The sequence below is a fragment of the Palaemon carinicauda genome, chromosome 4 (genome assembly GCF_036898095.1).
Source record: "Palaemon carinicauda isolate YSFRI2023 chromosome 4, ASM3689809v2, whole genome shotgun sequence".
NCBI lineage: Eukaryota > Metazoa > Arthropoda > Malacostraca > Decapoda > Palaemonidae > Palaemon > Palaemon carinicauda.
Window position 1 is genome coordinate 30,783,704 of NC_090728.1, and position 20,520 is coordinate 30,804,223.

Genomic DNA, 20,520 nt, shown 5'->3' on the forward strand with positions numbered 1-20,520 from the left:
CACACATCTTACATCCTTTATCATAACTCAAGTATTTGATAATTGTTTCAATAACATAACCATCGACGACATTATAGTCATACTTCTCAAATTGAGGGGCTATTATTTTGACTATGGTCGTTTTAGTACTGCAAAGGTCATGGAGGTATATTATCTTCGTGGTAAACGTGATAGGATTTATGCTTCTCCCTAATACATTATTTGCAGAAGACAAAAGAAGAAGAAAATGACTGAAGGTTTTGGTGTATGCTTGGGAAAAAATGATTTATTGAATTATCTTAAAGAGGATATTTATCAAAATTTTCGTGTTTGAATAAATTTTATTTAATAGAAATTTATTTATTTACTTTATAATGAAAATAGAATGTTTAAAATTAACTCATTTCTTATTAGTTACGTATAAATGGCCAAGAACAAATGTGCTCTCAATCAGCGACATATTAAGTTCAAGACTCGTAGTAAAATACAACTTGTTTGTCTCGAACCGATACTGACAGTGACAGCGAACTGTATTCTGCCTCTGGACTTTTTAAAGGTACTCTGTCTTTCTGAAATAGTTATTTATTTATAAGACTGTTTAGGTCTTTATCTTATGTCCATATTATATCTCATTTTGTTTCTTGACTATATAAGTAAAACTATTTGTCATCTTAGATAAGGATAACTCGCATCACAGAGTGGTCCAGTTCCACAGTAGGGTATTATTGAAGGGGCTTTTGTAGTGTCCCTTTTGCAAATAAAGGTTAAAGATGTCTGGTTTTAGTTCCAGTTCCATCAGAATAGATGCTCACCAGAACTTCAGCCGGGCAAGCCCAACCCCCCACTGTGGTGCCCTACCACAGCAGTGGCCTCCCCGGTAAACAGCTTAAGCTCACAATCCTGGGCGGGGATCGATCTGCTGCCATGCGAATGCTAGGCGAACGCGTTACCACTGTACTTTCTTTTGCCTCCATGCCCACTTGATCTCTTTTAATTCTGTTGGTTCCTGATTCCTGAGCTTTTCATTCTACTAAAGAGTTTAAGCTTTAATTAATGACATATCTAGTAAATGTGTAGGAGAGCTCCGCGGAAGATCTTGAAGAATTTAAACACCTACAATTCACTATTATATCATATAGAACGCTTATATAATAGTCAATATATGAGCAGCTTCTATTTAACGAAGATATTCGTGTGTATAGTTATGTTTCACTTGGATTTTTTCTAAGTGTTTGTTTTTGTTTACTGTGTGATGTCTTGGCTAAAATGAGCTGTTTCACCGCCTTACTGCGTATGGCAGACTAGTTCTCAATGCTATTCTAACCAATAACAGGTGTTTTCTTGAAGTCACACTGTTTGAAAACCAATCATGGCGGTTTTTACAAATCTAGCCAATGCTGACACTTATTACTTCACTTATCCCTGCTATTTTTCCACCAGTTACCACAGTTTACGTGAAGTTCCGCGGAGGAATATTTTTGCACGTTTCGGATCTCCCTTCAAACTGAAAAGCTCGTTTTGCCGTGAAGTATGGAGCAATTAGCAGGACCTTCATCCCGTTCCGACTGTGTCACTTGTGACAATTGCTTTATTTCTTATGGGGATTTTTGTGTACATTATTCAGGGAAAGTTGATTTGCTAATTGCATTTGCTCAACGTCATGGTTTGATTTTGGCAGAGAAAAAGTGCCCTAATTGTGAAAATGTGTGCCGTATAGATTACAACAAATTAGCATTCCGGTGTGATCGTAGTGTGGTTACTCGTGGGAAAAGGAAGAGGAGGTGCAATTTTTTCGTGTCTTGTTTCAAAGGTAAGTTAGATATTGAGACTAATTTGAAGTTTGTGTTCCTTTTTTTGCAAAAGGCGTTTTCATTTGAATTTGTTTCGTTTGAACTGAAACTCAATGTGGCCTTAAGGGGGGGTCGCAGGGGGGGGCGGAGCCCCCCCGGTAGGCCTAGGTAGGGGTACAGGGTCCCATAGGCTAGGTTAGGTGGGTGTCTTAGGTTCGGTGGTGCCCTGAAAATTACTGTGGCCTTAAGGGGGGGTCGCAGGGGGGGCGGAGCCCCCCCCGGTAGGCCTAGGTAGGGGTACATGGCCCCCAGGGTAGGGTAGGTAGTTGTATTAGGTTCGGTAGTGCCCCGAAAAATCACTTTTCTCCTCCTCCCCCCACCCAAAAAACCCGCTTCCCACTGGGGTCCCCCATAATTGTAGTAGTAGGTTTATGCTTACATTTTCTGTGTAAGAGTTAGGTGGTTGTAGGAGGATTATCTCACAGTTTCAAGGTAACTGTAGCTCTAATTTACTGTTTTCTTTCGTTTTCTACTTTTAGAAACTTTTAAATCGAGCGCGGAGCTCTCCTACACATTTACCATATATCTGAAGCTGCTTATCTTATAATAAGTGTCAGACTCCCGTAGTAACGAACGGCAACAATCTTGATGAAACATTTTTATTTTTATAACCTACCTCAAGATAAATTGAGATAGTACTTATTCTCATATTTGGAAACCTATTGTGATCTTTTTAAACTCCCCCTTACAGATTCAGTATTATTGTATTGTATTACAAGGTTATGTAAACTAGGGGAAAAACTACTTTTTTCAATATATATCTATATATCCCCCAATAATGGGGGACCCTCAGTGGGAACTCGGGGTTTTGGGTGGGGAAAACATACTGGGGAAACTGTATATAATGGTAAAACAAGCCTGTTTTCTCTATACATTACCTTCTTGGATATATGATAAAACGATGAAAAAATATGCTAATTATCTATATCCTATACTAATGGTATATTTTTCATTTATTTGTTAACATTCTACGGGTCGGTTGTAGTCTGTCTCGTTCGTTCGTTCGTTTATACATAGCAGTTTTCGACCTTCTACGCATAAACTCCTCCTCTACCAATAGGATTACTCCTTTTCTTATAACCCCTCCCCATTTCCCCCCTACATCATTTTACCCACCACATTCAAGTACAGTATTCTACTTCACCCGGTTTATTCAAGTATTTTACTTGATACAGTAAAACTTTACCCAGATTCATGGCACTTATGTATTCCACCATGTTTTGCCAGGATTTTCCAAATTAACGCGTATCGTGTCTTCTTAATGTTCCGCTTCAATTGTAGAACTGTGCAATATTAGTTAGAACATTGGAACTTGCATAAAGGAACAGATTTTTGGAAGTACACTATTTTGAATCCCCTATACTACTAGTGGAAACCCTTATGAAAGAAGTTATAGAATTTAATAAAAGATTCCTGTTTTGCTCCTTTTGTTAGCACACTACAGGAACCTCCTTCAACCTCGTAGTTCAGAAGAAGATTGTTAGGTGAGGCTTCTGTCATAAGTTAATTGGGTAATTGTATACAATAGCTCCGCCACTAATAATTTTGATTTTTTGGGGTGTATGTATGATAGCGGCCAACTGTATGTATTATTCTGTCTAACTTCGAATACGGCAGTGTAAAGGGGTCGCAGGGGGTCGTTAGCCTCCCCGTTCGGTAAGTAGGTCAGGTTACATTAGTTGATGTCCCTTTTTAATAAACGTGTGAGGAACTGGCCCCTGATATACAAAGGCTCCGTTTCTTTTTTCTGATGAATTACCTAGTGCTTTATCTAAAGCGGTCCTCTTTTATATTTTGAGGAACAGTATTTTTACCAAATTTGTTAACCTTTCCAATCTTGGGGGACCCCCAGTTGGAAACCGGGTTTTTTTGGGTGGGGAATGAATTCAAGAATCCGTTTCAACATACGAATAATGGCACATGTAGAATTAGCAATAAACAATGCTACCAGCTAACTAAGCAAACTACCTTACCTAATCTAACATAACCTAACCTAACCTAGTAGCCATACCCTGACCTAACCTAGTAGCTGTACCCTTACGTAACAGGGGGTGGGCTTTGTTTCCCCCTCTGAACCCCCTCAAACAGCCGTATAAAATATACGACAGCCTAAAAACTTTGTGCACTTAGGTTGGAGGGTAAAGGTGAGCTGCACTTTTCCAACTCAATACCCAATGCACAATGACCTCGCAAATGAATGAACACCAATCATTTATAGTATTCTGAGAAATTCTTAATTAATTTTCAACAAATTTATAACTAAATCTAACACAAATATAATTATGTACAAGTAACATTAGATTCTATAACTTTTCAAGCCAAGTTTCCTTAAAAATGGATATGTAAAACTGCACCTTTTATTCACTTCTTCTTTTTTAATACAACATACCTTCTGTAACAACGAAATAATTTTTTTCTTTTTGTTAATGTTAAGTCGGCACTTAGAACCACAGGTGAGGCAAATTATATCACTCACTTTTAATAACACCATGACCTTGGTAGTACTGTACTTTATTATTCTTTCGATGTTACCACAGTAAGGTAAAAGAAAATCTTTAGGGTGTATGTATGATAGCGGGCATCTTTATGTATGATTACGGCTATCTTAGAATATGGCAGTGTAAGGGTGGGCGCAGGGGGGCCATTAGCCCCCCCCCCTCCCTTTAGGTAAGTAGGTAAGGACACGGCTTGTAGGTTAGGTTAGGGGAGAAAGTTTAGGTTAGTTAATGTCCATTTTTTATTCACACGGGAGGAACTAGCCACTGATAAACAATTTATAATTTTCAATATTAATCTTACCCGATAATCATGTAGCTGTCAACTCTGTTGCCGACAGAAATCTACGGTAGGGATACGCCAGCGATCGCTATACAGGTGGGGGTGAACACCACAGCGCCATCTGTGGTCAGGTACTCCAGTACTTCTTGTCAACACCACCTCAATTTTTCCTCTGTCGTGCCTCCGGCTAGACCTACATGGATACGCTGTTGATTCTGGAGTTATTGCTCACGATTTGGTGATGTATTTGCTCTAGAATTTAGCCTTCGCTATTCAGGAAGCTATATCATTAGCTTAGCAAGTTTTTGGAATTAATTTGATTTAATTTTTGATTTAATTTTGGTACGAAGAGAGTATGAACTCTCTTTCACTTTTAAATGGCCGACCCTTCCCTTAGACGGAAGTGTTGGTGTCGAAGAGAGTATAGACTCTCTTAATTTTGCTTAACAAAAGTTATAGATTTATTTTATATCTCTCCGCCTTTTATAGGCCTCTTTGATTAACTTCCTTAAATTAATTTTTATATTTGTTTATATTCGACCTTTCCTAATAGTAGGCGGTCTTTTCTTGGAACCGAAGTTAATTTACATTGAGCCCGTCATTTCGTTTTACCTGTTAACATATTATGCTATTTTAATGTTTTTGAAAGAATTTCTTTGATAAGTCTCGTACTGTTTTCAAAGTTGAACTAACGTTTTGTTTTGTCTCTGCAGTTGTTGACGTTCAGAACGTTCAACTTGCGCTCTATCGTTACGATAGAGAGAGAGCATTCACGGTGTCACGTTGCAGTAAGAGTAAACCGATTCTAGCGTTTTGTTCATTCTTTCTTAGCTTAAATGGTTTTAATTCTAATAAAGGAACTTTTTATTTGGGAAATCTTTCAGTTTTTTTCCTTTAACAATAATATGTTTTAACGATATATATAATTGGGCTCTTCTCTCAGGTTCTAAGTCAAGAGAGAGAGAGAGAGAGAGATAGAGACGGAGGGAGAGAGAGGAGGATAAACGTTTCGTTCAAGCGGGTAACGTTGTTATCGTTTTAGCTCTTCTCCCTAGTCTCTTTAGGGGAAGAAGGTAAACGTTTCTAGAGTTTTATTCTTGTTCTCAAGCTTTATGCGGTGAGAGATTTTAAACGTAGTTTATTTTGATCTAGTGTTTAGTCTCTTTTCCAGCCACTGAATTATTTATCTTTCATTATGTTTTTCTGTTACATTGTAATACTGTTTTCGCAATTACTAACTTTTAATGAAGGATAGAATTGCGTGTTTCAGGTACAAACCACTTAAAGTTTCGAGTTCAGTGAAATAAGTGCAAACAGAAAATCAAAAGTGATAAAGTGATAAGCGCAAAGTGTTACAGTGTTGCGTTCGAGGGTTCGTCTGTTCGTGCCAGTTGTTCGCCTAGTCTGGGACCTCTTACAAGCTCCCAAGCCCAGGGGAGAAGTAATGTCGAAGGACTTATGGGTTCAGCAGGCCTTGATCGACGAACAGACGTTTCCCTCCGTGGTTTCGGGTGTAACCAACTCATGTAGCCGAGGTGATCACCCCACCCACACAAAGACGAGAGAGCCCATTTATTCCTCGTCTGCGGAAGAGGTTTCTCGCAGAAACCATGGACCAAATCTTGCAGCTTTTAGTGCAAGTCGGTCCCTTCCGCGCAAGTCCAACTCCTAGGTGGTGTCTTTAACACTGGGTCAGTTCGGACTTGCTGCAGTACGACAACTGCACACCTCCCAGAGAGGCAAGGTGGTATCGCAACAGACAGTAACTCAGTCTGTTGCCGCACCAGCTGTTTTAGACCCTCAGTCTCAACGGACAGTAGCTCCGTTTGTTGTTGTCTTTTTTTTTAAACTCTAGTGGTCTATGCTGCTGACAATGCAGTCTCAGCTTGCGGTGTTGATGCAGGAGTTTCAGGCAGAGAAGGTTAGCACACCTCCTCCTGCGAGCGCTCCTCCACCTCTGCGCAGTCCACCCTGCCAGACGTATGATGTTGAGGTTCCTCATCCTACCTCCACGCGTGAGCTGCCGCATTGGGAGTTGCCAGATACCAGTCCACCCTGCCAGACGTATGATGTTGAGGTTCCTCAACCTACCTCCACGCGTGAGCTGCCGCATTGGGAGTTGCCAGATACCAGCGCTGTGCAGCAACCTCCACTTTCCTTGAGGCAGGAGCCTCTTGCTTCGCGGCAACCTCCTCAACACTTGAGGCAGGAGTCTTATGCTTTGCAGCAACCTACTCTACCCTTGAGGCAGGAGCTTCATGTGTTGCGACAACCTCCTCCATCCTCGAGGCAGCAACCTCTTGCGTTGTGGCAACCTCCCCCATCCTTGAGGCAGCAACCTCAACTCTTGCGGCAGCCACCTCCACTCTTGAGGCAAGAACCTCAACTCTTGAAAGAGCCTCAACTCTTGAGGAACCTCATGCTATGAGGCAGCCGCCTCAACGCATGCAGCAACCGCATTCTTCACAGCATGAGCCTCTCTCTGCGCAGCTACCTCCTCAACCCTTGAGGCAGACGCAACTCTTGAGGCAGGAACTTCACAGGAGCCTCATGCTATGCGGCATCCTCCTCAAACCATGAGGCAGGAGCCTCATGCTTTGTGGCATCCTCCTCAACCCATGAGGCAGGAGCCTCATGCTATGCGACATCCTCCTCTACCCATGAGGCAGCCTCATGCTATGCGGCATCCCCCTCAACCCATGAGGCAGGAGCCTCATGCTATGCGGAATCCTCCTCAACCCATGAGGCAGGAGTCTCATGCTATGAGGAGCCTCATGCTATGCATCCTCCTCAACGCATGCGGCATAAGCCTCATCCCTTGCAGCTTGAGCCTCATCCCATGCAGCATGAGCCTCATACCATGCAGCATGAGCCTCATCCCATGCAGCATGAGCCTCATCCCATGCAGCATAAGCCGCACGCCATGCAACATGCTCTGCTTACCTTACAGCATGCTCTACATACAGCATGCTCTGCATACAGCATGCTCTGCATACCTTACCGCATGCTTCTCAGTCACACATCTTTGGTTGTTGCCAACTCACTAGACTGTCAAGCAGTTTCATAACGTTGCCTTCTAGTCTGCTGCTTTTGCACCAGTGAAACCCTCACTGAGAAAACTTAGCTTTTCTCGGATATGGTTCCTGTAGATGAGAAAGTGCTATTCTCCCTCCTTCTGATATTCCCTTGAGGACTCTGTCATTTGGAGAGGAGCCTTTAGCTGCTTAGCCTCCTATGGACTTTTATTTAAGCATAACATGCTTCCAGGGAGGGTAATGGTTCCACTTCAGTCGCTAACCCCGTCTGTTACCACACCTGCTCCCATAGACCTTGAGCTGTGTTGCAAGACATGCAGTCCAAGCTTAGTCCTTGTTAGAGGATTTTTTGTTTACGGAGTCAGTGTGTCACTGGGAAGACGTTCAACAACCAGCAGAAGTGACTTGTTGTGACGCAGTGCGGCAACCTCAGCAACCCGATAAGGAGTTGTCTTTACGACCCAGACAGTCTAGACAGCTTCGGGTTGTCACTGTACTTCCTCGCTTTCCCATGGTTGACAGTTCACAGACTGTGCAGCAGTACCATGATCTTGTGTCCGGCTCCGTCAGACGACTAGCTTTTAAGAGCTCCCACAAGTCGTCGCTGTCTGGAGATTCTCAGATGGACTATGGATCTGACCAAGGAACTGGGCCTCCTGGTCAATTTTGAGGAGTCCTAGCTCATCCCATCCCAGACCATTGTCTTCCTGGGTATGGATCTTCAGAGTCGAGCTTTTCGGGCTTTTCCGTCGGCCCCAAAGATCTACTAAGCCCTAGATTGCTTCCAGAGCATGCTGAGAAGGAACCGATGCTCAGTCAGGTAGTGGATGAGTCTAACAGGGACACTTTCATCGCTGGCCCTGTTCATCGAGTTAGGGAGACCCCACCTCCCCCCCCTTCAGTATCATCTAGCGGCTCACTGGATAAAGGACATGACGCTAGAGACGATCTCAGTTCCTGTTTCCGAAGAGAGGAGGTCTACTCTCACGTGGTGAAAGAACAGCTTTCTTCTCAAGGAAGTCTACCTTTGGCTGTTCAGAAACCCGACCGCCATCTCTTCTCTGACGCATCAGACACGGGCTGGGGTGCGACTTTGGACGGACAGGAATGCTCGGGTACATGGAATCAGGAGCTAAGGACACTTCACATCTATTGCAAGGAGCTGTTGGCGGTTCATCTGGCCTTGTTAAACTTCAAGTCCCTCCAGCTTAACAAGGTGGTGGAGGTGGACTCTGACAACACCACAGCCTTGGCTTACATCTCCAAGCAGGGAGGGACTCTTTCGTGGAAGTTGTTCTAGATCGCAAGGGACCTCCTCATCTGGTTAAAAGATCGAAAGCTGACGCTGGTAACGAGGTTCATTCAGGGCGATATGAATGTCATGGCAGATCGCCTTAGCCGGAAGGGTCAGGTCATCCCCACAGAGTGGACCCTTCACAAGAATGTTTGCAGCAGACTTTGGGCCCTGTGGGGTCAGCCAACCATAGATCTGTTCGCTACCTCGATAACCTAGAGGCTCCCGTTGTATTGTTCTCCGATTCCAGACCCAGCAGCAGTTCACGTGGATGCTTTTCTGCTGGATTGGTTCCATCTCGACCTGTATGCATTCCCGCCGTTCAAGATTGTCAACAGGGTACTTCAGAAGTTCGCCTCTCGCTAAGGGACACGGCTGACGTTGGTTGGCTCCGCTCTGGCCCGCGAGAGAATGGTTCATAGAGGTACTGCAATGGCTGGTCGACATTCCCAGGACTCTTCCTCTAGGAGTGGACCTTCTACGTCTACCTCACGTAAAGAAGGTACATCCAAACCTCCACGCTCTTCGTCTGACTGCCTTCAGACTTTCGAAAGACTCTCAAGAGCTAGGGGCTTTTCGAAGGAGGCAGCCAGAGCGATTGCCAGAGCAAGGAGGACATCTACTCTCAGAGTCTATCAGTCTAAAGGGGAAGTCTTCCGAAGCTGGTACAAGGCCAATGCAGTTTCCTCATCCAGTACCACTGTAACCCAGATTGCTGACTTCCTGTTACATCTAAGGAACGTAAGGTCCCTTTCAGCTCCTACGATTAAGGGTTACAGAAGTATGTTGGCAGCGGTTTTCCGCCACAGAGGCTTGGATCTTTCCACCAACAAAGATCTACAGGACCTCCTTAGGTCTTTTAAGACCTCAAAGGAACGTCGGTTGTCCACTACAGGCTGGAATCTAGACGTGGTCCTAAGGTTCCTTATGTCATCAAGATTTGAACCTCTCCAATCAGCCTCTTTTAAGGACCTCACATTAAAAACTCTTTTCCTCGTGTGCTTGACAACAGCTAAAAGAGTAAGTGAGATCCACGCCTTCAGCAGGAACATAGTTTTCACATCTGAAACGGCTACATGTTCCTTGCAGCTCGTTTTTTTTGCTAAAACGAGCTTCCTTCACGTCCTTGGCCTAAGTCGTTCGAGATCCCAAGCCTGTCCAACTTGGTGGGGGACGAACTGGAGAGAGTACTTTGCCCAGTTAGAGCTCTTAGGTACTATCTAAAAAGGTCATAACCTTTACGAGGACAATCAGAAGCCTTATGGTGTGCTATCAAGAAGCCTTCTCTTCCAAGGTCTAAGAACTCAGTTTCTTACCTATTCAGGCTCCTGATTAGGGAAGCACATTCTCATCTGAAGGAAGAAGACCTTGCTTTGCTGAAGGTAAGGACACATGAAGTGAGAGCTGTGGCTACTTCAGTGGCCCTCAAACAGAACCGTTCTCTGCAGAGTGTTATGGATGCAACCTATTGGAGAAGCAAGTCAGTGTTCGCATCATTCTATCTCAAAGATGTCCAGTCTCTTTACGAGAACTGCTACACCCTGGGACCATTCGTAGCAACGAATGCAGTAGTAGGCGGGGGCTCAGCCACTACATTCCCATAATCCCATAACCTTTTTAACCTTTCTCTTGAATACTTTTTATGGGTTGTACGGTCGGCTAAGAAGCCTTCCACATCCTTGTTGATTTGGCGGGTGGTCAATTCTTTCTTGAGAAGCGCCGAGGTTAAAGGTTGTGATGAGGTCCTTTAGTATGGGTTGCAGCCCTTTATACTTCAGCACCTAAGAGTCGTTCAGCATCCTAAGAGGACCGCTACGCTCAGTAAGGAAGACGTACTTAATAAAGGCAGAGTAATGGTTCAAGTCGTCTTCCTTACCAGGTACTTATTTATTTTATGTTATTTTTGAATAACTAATAAAATAAAATACGGGATACTTAGCTTCTTTGTTAACATGTATGCTGGTCTCCACCCACCACCCTGGGTGTGAATCAGCTACATGATTATCGGGTAAGATTAATATTGAAAAATGTTATTTTCATTAGTAAAATAAATTTTTGAATATACTTACCCGATAATCATGATTTAATTGACCCACCCTTCCTCCCCATAGAGAACCAGTGGACCGAGGAAAAAATTGAGGTGGTGTTGACAAGAAGTACTGGAGTACCTGACCACAGATGGCGCTGTGGTGTTCACCCCCACCTGTATAGCGATCGCTGGCGTATCCCTACCGTAGATTTCTGTCGGCAACAGAGTTGACAGCTACATGATTATCGGGTAAGTATATTCAAAAATTTATTTTACTAATGAAAATAACATTTTATATAACAATTGAAACAAGAACGGGGAGAAAATCCACAGAAATCAATGTTGAAGTAGAAGGTAAATGAGAAACCGCACCAGAAATTGAAGGTTCACACCCCTCCATGGCTCTCAAAAGACTGAAAAATTAGCCGTGGAAGTTGTGTGAAAAGTCTCGAAAAGTGTTCGTTTCCTAGTAAAACTGTCACCTGATTGGGTATTCAAGTCACGTGATTCTAGTTTTGTTATAAAGCTAGCCCCAAATAAAATGTGGATAATCATCATTGGTCAAAAACTAAGACGTTTGGGTTACATCTTGCTACGGAGAAAACAGTCGATGATGTAATAATGACATAATCTATGTTTGATCCGTAACTGGAATACAAACCATGCTATTTAATAGGGGTATTACTTTCGACGTAGGTGAAATGACGATCCATTAATTTTTAACGAGGGTTAACTACCCACACCGCTAGTTATCGGGGGTTAGGGTTGGTAGCTTGCGACCGCTCCCCCTCACTCTTGTGATTGAGCTCTCTTTGCTCTCAGCTTGGATGACGATCGGACTTGTCCGCTCTCATCCACGCCGTCATTTTGGCAGCCATTAATGCTTTTTGTTGTTTTCTTTTTCTTAGACTGTGTACGTGAAGTTGGCCTCTGCGACCATGTGCACATGCCCTGGTCTTCCTGACCTCCCCTGTGGAACATTCATGTCGGCGATCGAGACTGATCCTCACGCCCTTTGTCCTTCTTGTAGGGGCCAACGGTGTGATAGTGTCAACAAGTGTAGTGAGTGTAGGGAGTGGTCTGCCTCCCAGTGGGAGAGGTTTTCACGATGGCGGAAGAAGTCCAAGCGGGATGTTTCTCCTTCGAAGGTTTCTTCGAAGAAAGAAAAACCCAAGGCCTCTTCTTCTGTCGCCCAAACCTCCTCCGAAGCTCCTACCCAGTCGGTCTCATTCGAGAGACCGTCGAGTAGTAGCGTAGACGGAATGATTTCTATCCAACCTTGGGTCTCGAGAGATGACGTTGCTTCCCCTAGCGAAGCAGCTCTCCCTCCCCCCCCCCCCCTGGGGGAGGCCATGTCACTATCCCCTCTTTCAGATTTGGTCCTCCTTGGGGCTCGCGGGTTCGCCCTCCTAGGAGCTTTTGCTTGATTACATCCGCGTGGGTGCTGCTGTCAAGCAATCGTCGTCACCGTCAGAGGTAGATCCCCTGACTCGTTGTTGTGTCAGAGGTGTCCCATGCGACGTCACCCATCTCCTCTGCCACTCCAGACTCTACAGTAGCTAACGGCTTAGTTTCCCCCATTCCTGACCATCCTCCGAGGGAGAAACTAAGTTCATCATCAGTCTCTCCTGCTAGTGTTTCTCTCCCTTGGGGGAGCTCACTTACAGAAACTCCTCTTCAGAGGACTGCTGACGATCAGCTTGCTGATCCAATGTCCCCCAGAGGGCGCATCCGTCGGAAGACTCGCCTTCCTCTTCGCCATAGAGGCCTTCCTTCACCTGCAGTGAGGAGGCGCCTCTTTTGGTTCAACGTCGTCTATGCAGTCCCCCGCAAAGGAGCCTCTAGACTGATCGTCCATCACTGCACCTGCAACCAGTCTTGTGACTTCGGTCCTGGACCTCTCTGCAGATTGTTCGCGATCTCCTTCGGTGGATGGTCGTCCTTTTAAAGGACACGTCGACCTTCTATCTCCGTTCCTGCATGGGCCTGACAAGGCTTCACCTGAGCGCGCTATTGCGCGCCAACGGACCGCGCACCACGCGCCCACGCAACCTGACCAGCGCTCATTAGTAGCTCGTCAGGCCCCATCACTGCGGCGTTCCACCCATCTTGTTCGCCCTCACGCAGGGCAACAACCTAACGCGCTTACATGCCAACAGGAGCAGATCTCAACCACGTGCCATGCGCGCCACATGCGCACACACGTCAACGATCTCCTGTGCGCCAGGGCTCTCCTGCACCGACGCGCCCTGCGTTCATGTGCCAGCACTCACCTGCGCACCACCATTCTCTTACTCGCCAATAACCTGCGTGCCAACGTTCTCCTCCTGCGCAACAGCGTTCTCCCGTGTGCCCTACATCACGCTCTCCTGAGCGTCATCTTGCGCGCCAGCCAACATGCCATCAAACTCCTGCACGCAAGTTCGTAGATGAGGCAACAACCCTGCTGCCCTCACCCGCGTGCCATCTCTTGCCAGTGCTCACCTGTGCGCCAACCTTCTCCCGCGTGCACTCACAGAGATACGCGCACGAGCGCCCTCTCTCTCTCTCTCCTAAGGATGCGCGCCAGCATTCTCCCTTGTGCCCGCGCACATTGTCCTTCACGCGAACCCTAAGTCTTTGACAGACGCGCGCGAACACACTCCTGCGTGCCCACGCGCACATCGTGATTCTCCTGCATGCCCACCATCAGTCTCCCGCGCGCGCATGCCATCAGTCTCCCGCGCGCGCACGCCATCAGTCTCCCGCGCGCGCACGCCATCAGTCTCCCGCGCGCGCACGCCATCAGTCTCCCGCGCGCGCACGCCATCAGTCTCCCGCGCGCGCACGCCACCAATCTCCCGTGCGCACGCCATCAGTGTCCCTCACGCGAGCACCAATATTCTCCCGCGTGCGAGCCTGCGCCAATATTCTCCCGCGTGCGAGCCTGCGCCAATATTCTCCCGCGTACGAGCCTGCGCCAATATTTTCCCGCGCACGAGCCTGCGCACCACAAGGAACGTCGCTGGCAAGGTCGCCATCGCTTCATTCTCCTCCCCACAAGCGCATACCACCACTCTTTGTGGGAGAAGGGAACTTACTCAACCCCTTTGAAGAGGAAAAGAGGAATGCTGGACGCGGTCACTTCCCCGAGGGCAAAACTGACTCCACGCAGACCTTCAAGGCAAGTTCCTCCTATTTCTTGGACTAACCCTCCTTCCCTTTTGGACAAATACCTCCCATAACCAAGGGAACCACACGAAGAGAGATTTTCCCCCATCGCACCAATGGAGGAAACCTCTCTTCACGCCGAAAGTTCCACACAGTTCGGGAATAGAAAGTACATGCCACCCTCATCAATGTTGGAGTCTTACCTCCTTCCCCGGAAGGAATCCAAAGACTCCAAAACATTGCCAAAGTCTTCCACTAGGGCTAGGATGGAGCTAGCCAGCCACTCAGGGAATGCTGCAACTCTCCCCAAGAAGAGCCTTTGGGATAGAAGGAAACTTCACTGCAAGTCCTACAACAGGAGGAGACCAGCAGGAGTCAGAACATGCGTTCTGGCAGGTTCTGACTAATGAGGGCTCTCAACGGGTTTTCTGACCCGAAGATCCTCCCTCGAGAGGGCAAAGACAAGATCCTAGATTGCGTTCTTGGTACTCAAAAACCCTCCAAGACCAGTGCAGCCCTGCCCTGGTCTCAAGGGGTAAAGAGTACCAAGGACAAGATCGCCCAGCAGCTCTCCGAGATGTCCTCCTCCAACCGTTCCGGTACCACAAACAAGCTCCTCCCACCTCCTCGTGTGCAGCAGAGGAGGTACTTCGAGATCCTGGAGGAGCCTTGTGTAGCTCTTCCACTTCACCACTCGCGGGAAAAGCTAACCAGGGGAGGCCCTCTTGAGAGACACTCCAACCGGCAGGTCTCGTACTCGGCAGCCGAGATCCTCAACCGGGAGAAGGTCGCAAAGTGTACCATGCAAGCTACTTCATGGCTTGATATCTGGTTGAGGACCTAAGGTATCCTGATACGATCTGAGGATTTCTCCAAGGAACGTACCAGGAAAGCTATGGAAACCTTCCTTCTCTCAGGTACTTGCATGATCGAGTTTCTGGCCCACCAAGTCTCGAACTTGTGGGTAAATGCCATCCTGAAATGTCAGGATGCAATAGCTGAGAGATTCCAACAAAAAGTCCCTAGCGCCAAGATCAATAGTCTCAGACATTCCTCCATAGAGGGGTCTGTTCTGTTCGAGCCTAAGGATGTTGAACATGCTGCTGCGAGGTGGAGGAAGTCCCATCAAGACTCCGTCCTCCATAGGGCTTTAACATCTAAGCCTTATAAACCTCCAGCACCACAGCAGTCCCATCCAACCAAGACCACCACCACGACAACTGCAGCGAAGGCAATGGTGTCTAAGCCCTTTCCTGTCAAAGCGGAAAGGCAAAAAGTCCTCCAGGGGAGGCAAAAATCCTAGAGGGAGCAGCCGAGGCTGCAAACGCTAGGATAGGCAGTCCCCCTGCATTTCCACCAATGGGGGGATACCTACAAAGTTGCGTAAACAGGTGGAAGCAACTCGGGGTCGATTCCTGGACAATCTCCATGATCAGTCTAGGATATCACGTCCCGTTCATAACATCTATACCTCCCCTGACTATGAATTCAGTGTTATTGAACTCCCTTGCCATGGGATCGGCAAGGGGGCAAGCCCTTCAGGCAGAAGTCCAGACCTTGTTGAAGAAGGGCGCTCTCCAAGAGGTCCTCAACGGATCCCCAGGCTTCTTCAGTCGACTCTTTCTTGTAAAGAAGGCGCCAGGAGGCTGGAGACCAGTCATCGACCTCTCAGCTCTGAACAAGTTTGTCAAACAAACTCTGTTTAGCATGGAAACAGTAGACGCGGTCAGACTAGCACTAAGACCGCAAGACTTCATATGCACACTGGACCTAAAGGACATGTACTTCCAGATCCCAGTCCATCTGTCTTCAAGGAAGTACTTAAGATTCAGCCTGGACAACAGAAAATACCAATTCAAGGTGCTGTGCTTCGGTCTTTCCACAGCACCACAAGTCTTCACCAGTGTGTTCACCCTAGTATCATCTTGGGCACACAGGTTTGGCATCTGTCTCCTCCGTTATCTGGAGGACTGGCTAATCCTAGCAGACTCTGTATCAACCCTTCTTCAACACCAAGACAAACTTCTGAGACTTTGCCAGGATCTGGGGATCATGGTAAATCTTGGGAAGTACCCTCTGCTTCCTACTCAAAGACTGGTATACCTAGGCATGATTATAGACACCACTCTCCACAAAGCCTTCCCATCAGACGACAGGATAGCGAGGCTGAGAAAGGTCGCAAGACCTTTTCTCACACGAGAACTTCCAGCCCAATCGTGGCTATGTCTCATCGGTTACCTTTCATCGCTGGCCCGTTTAGTTCCCAATGGTCTCCTTAGGATGAGATTCCTCCAGTGGCAACTCAAGTCCCGGTGGAATCAAACATACGACTCCCTGGACATCCAGATCCCCATGGGACCTGCGGAACTGACTGACCTCCAGTGGTGGGTGCCAGATGAGAATCTACGAAAGGGAGGGGATCTTCTCGTCCTCCCCCGGATTTGATGCTGTATTCAGACGCTTCAAAAAAAGGATGGGGGCCCCACGTGCTGCACCACACGACCTCAGGTCTCTGGTCAGAGTAAAAAAAGTATCTCCACATAAATCTCCCTAGAGATGAAGGCTGTCTTTCTGACCCTTCAACAGTTCCAAAAGTATCTGACAAGTCGCTCTGTGGTGGTGATGAGCGACAACACCACAGTAGTGGCCTACATCAACAAGCAAGGAGGTACTTTTTCGCAGCAACTATCCCATCTAGCAGTAGAGATACTGAGATGTGCCGAAATCCACTCGATACCACTATCGGCACGCTTCATTCCAGGCAAAAGGAATGTGCTCGCTGACAACCTGAGCAGAGCATCTCAGGTATTGAGTACCGAGCGGTCTTTTGATCATCTAGTAGCCAACAAAGTCCTGACTTTGTGCGGTTCTCTGACTGTGGACCTCTTCGCAACAGCCCTGAACTTCAGGCTCCGCTGTACTGTTCCCCAGTCCCAGACCCCAAGGCTCTCTGACAAGATGTTTTCCAACAACGGTGGGACAACATCGACGTTTACGACATTCCCCCGTTCTCTCTGATGAGGAGGGTACTCAACAAGACCAGAACATCGGTCAATCTTTCAATGACTCCTCTATGGCATCAAGCAGAATGGTTCCCGGACCTTCTGCAACTCCTAACGGAGCCTCCAAGAGAACTCCCTCCACGACACAATCTACTCAAACAACAACACGCCAACATCTTCCACAAAGCCGTAGCCTCGCTACGACTTCACGCCTGGAGACTATCCAGCATCTCCTCTCTGAGAGAGGATTTTCGCAACAAGTTGTGATCAGGATGTCTGGACATCTGCGGAAATCTTCAGCAGCTGTCTACCAGGCAAAGTGGAAAGTCTTCTGTGGTTGGTGTTGTAGAAGGGGTATCTCTCCACTCGATGCCACTATTCCAGCAATAGCGGAGTTCCGCGTGTATTTGCGTGAAGAAATGCGCCTATCAGTTTCGGCAGTGAAAGGCCATCGCTCATCCTTAAGCCTCGCCTTCAGACTGAAATGAATGGACATTTCTTCATCGCTAGAACTTTCTCTACTCACACGGAGTTATGAACTTACCTGCCCCCAGTCGGAAGTGAGATCTCCCCCATGGAACGTGGTTCGAGTTCTCAGGTCTCTTAAGAGACCTCCCTATGAACCATTACGTTAGGCATCAGATCGCCACCTAACTTGGAAGACGGTGTTCCTACTAGCTTTGGCCTCGGCCAAGAGATTCAGCGAACTTCATGGTCTCTCATATGACATCGCCCATTCAAGGGGATGGGGAGAGGTAATGTTCAGCTTCGTCCCTGAGTTTATTGCTGAGGCTTAGAACCTGGGAGTAGCGGATCCTCGATTCGTTCCGGATTTTTAGTCTCCATACTGTAACAGATGACCCAGACCATCTCAAGAGAAAAGCCGCAGCCCGTCCTCGTGTGCCAGAACTATTCTTCAGCATAGGAAGGACTAAGAGGAGGGTTACCAAGAACACCATCTCAGCATGGATTCGTAGGGTCATTGACCTTGCACTGAATCCAGACACTCCTCCATCACGGCGCCCCAGAGCACATGATGTCAAGGGCATAGCTACATCCCTGTCCTTCCAAAAAAAATTTTCAGTGACGCAGGTTCTTCAAGCTGGGGTGTGGAAACGACAGAACACGTTCACATCCCACTACCTGCAAGACGTGACCCACAGGAGACTCGATACATTTTCTATCGGTCCTGTGGTGGCTGCACAACAGCTGGTTTGAAACCTCAAGCTCCTTATTGGACAAGTAGCTGAAGGTTGAGGGCATTGTTACCCGGTTTTAGTCTGCATGAATGAAAAGGTTTGACTGGCCCTTATTCTTTTCTTCATCATCCCCTCCCTTGGGAAAAGCAGCATCCTGGGTTCTCTGCATAGCTGATTTCAAACCACTGCACGTAAACCATGCTCCCTTGTGTTCCTAGTACTGTATTAAGATTAATACTGTTGCATCCCCATACCCTGACGAGGTGGTATTGGGAAAGTCCTAGTGCGCGAGTTTCCATCTAAAGAACTTCGGAACAGCTTTCTAGGACGAGTCACACTTCTACATACCTTCACACACAGCTTGCGTAGGCCACAGACTTTGCGTAGCAAGGTTTTAGCGAGGTGCAGGGGCTCCTTATTTCTTGAGTGCTATGAAATATCGATCATGTAATTAATTGGAATCAAACCCTTATGATTTGAATTGACTTAGAATTAAACATTTTAAATATTAAACTTAGCCGGTGAATATATAATAGCTGACGTCTCGGACGGCTCGACAGAAACCCAAAAACTCGCGAGCGATCGCCGTGAAGGTTGCGAGTGTGCCCACCAGCGCCGACTATCGGCCAGATACCGCATATACTTGTAAACAGCTCCAGTTCTTCTCTGTCGGTCTCATCGACAAGTTGATTCCGCTCGCTGTTGACCTTGAGTTTTCGTCATTTTTGGTGAAGTACTTCATTTTGGTTGTTTTGAGCTTTCGCTGTGACGGGTGTTTTTCTCTTCAATTAAAACTCTTGAACCCTTTTTTGGCTAGTGTTTATTGTTGATGACTTTGGATTTGTTTTGGATTTTCTTTTGACTGTTCAATATGACTGACCCTTCTCCTATCCCTGGACCTAAATTTCGCAAATGTAATGCTAGGGATTGTAACAAACGTCTTCCCAAGGCCTCTCTCGACTCACATACCGTGTGTTCTAATTGCCGGGGTAAAACCTGCCAATTAGGAGATCGGTGTGATGAGTGCGTGGTCTTGTCGGAATTCGTCTGGCTTGAATTTGATAAATATTCTCGTAAGCTGGAGAGAGATAGGGTGAGGAGAAGCTCCTCTAGGTCGTTGGAATTTTCCTCCTCCCATGCCCCTGAACCTAATCCTTCCCCTGTAGTAGTTGTTCCTGAACCCTCTACTAGCACTCATGAACCATCCATGCGGGATATGTTTCTTGCCATTCAAGCTTTAGGCTAGAAAGTTGAGTCCTTAGCTTCGGACCGTAACCAACTCATGTCAGATGTGAATTTATTGAAGTGTCAGAGTGCCAAATCAGAAAATCGTAGTGATAAAGTGATAAGTGCGCAAAGTGTATTTAGTGTTGCGACCGAGGGTTCGTCTGTTCGTGCTTGTCGATCCCCTAGTCAGAGACCTCTTTCAGGCTCCCCTGCACCAGGGAGAAGTAATGTCGTAGGACTTATGGGGACGAGAGGCTTTAACCATCGTACAGACGTTCCCTCTTTGGTATCGGGCGTTTCTCGTCAAGATCGCCCCTACCATAAGACGAGCGAGGCTGTTTTCTCCTCGTCATCCGAAGGCTTTCCGCAAAAGAAACCTTGACGCAAGGTTTCTAGACCCTTGAAGCGGAAGTCAGTCCCTTCAGGACAGGTCCAGCGTCCTGGCTGTAGCCATTGGGACAGCTCTGACCCTTTGCAGTCGTCGGAAGACTGTTCTCCTATTAAACGTAAGCGTAACACGGGGTCCGAGGGTCTCGGTAAAGGCAATGTTTTGCCTACACAGACGTTACCATCGTCTCGGCCCGTTCCGACTCCCGTTGATCCTAAATGGATTGTCCTGCAGGACATGCAGACTAAGCTTGCCTCCCTTATAGGAGAGTATAAAGCTGAGCAGGTTCACGATGATCCTTCGCTCCGTTACACTGATCGAGACTCTGGCCGTCAGCCGCCCAAACGAGCTTTTACTCGCCCTTTTGAAGTTACCTCTTTGAAACGTGATGTCGGTAGTTTGTCACGTCAGTCACGTGACTTGGATCCTCCCTCGCTGCAGTCCCGTGTTAACTTTCAGCCGCTGCCGCAGTCTCTTGTTGACGTTCAGCCGCTGCCGCAGTCTCGTGTTGACGTTCAGCCGCTGCCGCAGTCTCGTGTTGACGTTCAGGACGTTCGCCAACCAGCTCGACTTGACGTTGAGCGTCAAT

The 20,520-nt window shown here is 47.0% G+C and overlaps 1 protein-coding gene across 1 annotated transcript in view; it reads left to right on the forward strand.

Moving 5' to 3' along the window:
- The first annotated feature begins 388 nt into the window (after positions 1-388).
- LOC137639855 (tax1-binding protein 3 homolog) overlaps positions 389-20,520 on the forward strand; it is a 123,307-nt gene continuing 103,175 nt past the window's right edge. Inside the window, exon 1 of the mRNA XM_068372115.1 lies at positions 389-535. The gene's annotated coding sequence lies outside the window, so the exon portion shown is untranslated. The remainder of the gene's footprint in view (positions 536-20,520) is intronic.